Below are 606 nucleotides of genomic sequence, written 5' to 3'. Positions count from 1 at the left end.
TGGGTTTGTCACTCCTCCCTTTGTGGAGAGGTTTTGGGTTTGTCACTTCTCCCTTTGTGGAGAGGTTTTCCCAGCCGGTGCCCTTGGAGCAGGAGCAGTGATTGGCTGACCTGGTGAATCTCTTAAGGAGGTATTGCATTCCTTTTGATCCCTGTAACTCTTTATTGTACATCCTTAGTCCCTCCTTGTGAGAAATAAAATCTCAGATTCAAGTCATTTCCAATTAGAATTTATTATATGGTGAGAGCTAATCCAGCGCTGTGGTGCACAAGCAGAGTCCAAAGGACCCCGTGGGCTTGTCACACCCAGAGCAGACATAGGGTCCTACTTTTATCCTCAGTTATTTCATGAATATTCATTATACATAGGCATAAACATTATACGTTGTTATGTCAGGAATTCAACAGAAGTTTTCTTAAACAAAAGTGTTACACGTGGTTAAATCAGACATTTAAAAGATGTTTTCCTTACACAAAAATGTTATCTACTTACGAATATACCTTGTTAGTTCAGACATTCAAAAGATGTTTTTCTTACACAAAAATGTTATCTACTTACAAATATACCTTGTTAGTTCAGACATTCAACAGATGTTTTTCTTACACA

General features: G+C 38.3%; 1 protein-coding gene across 5 annotated transcripts in view; it reads left to right on the top strand.

Annotated features, from left to right (window-relative positions):
* Positions 1-606, top strand: part of TRPM8 (transient receptor potential cation channel subfamily M member 8) — a 36,164-nt gene that overhangs the window by 2,968 nt on the left and 32,590 nt on the right. The gene's annotated exons all lie outside the window — the stretch shown is intronic.

The sequence above is a fragment of the Neopelma chrysocephalum genome, unplaced genomic scaffold (genome assembly GCF_003984885.1).
Source record: "Neopelma chrysocephalum unplaced genomic scaffold, ASM398488v2 Primary Assembly neopelma1_335, whole genome shotgun sequence".
Taxonomy (NCBI): domain Eukaryota; kingdom Metazoa; phylum Chordata; class Aves; order Passeriformes; family Pipridae; genus Neopelma; species Neopelma chrysocephalum.
This window is presented reverse-complemented; position numbering and strand designations above follow the sequence as displayed.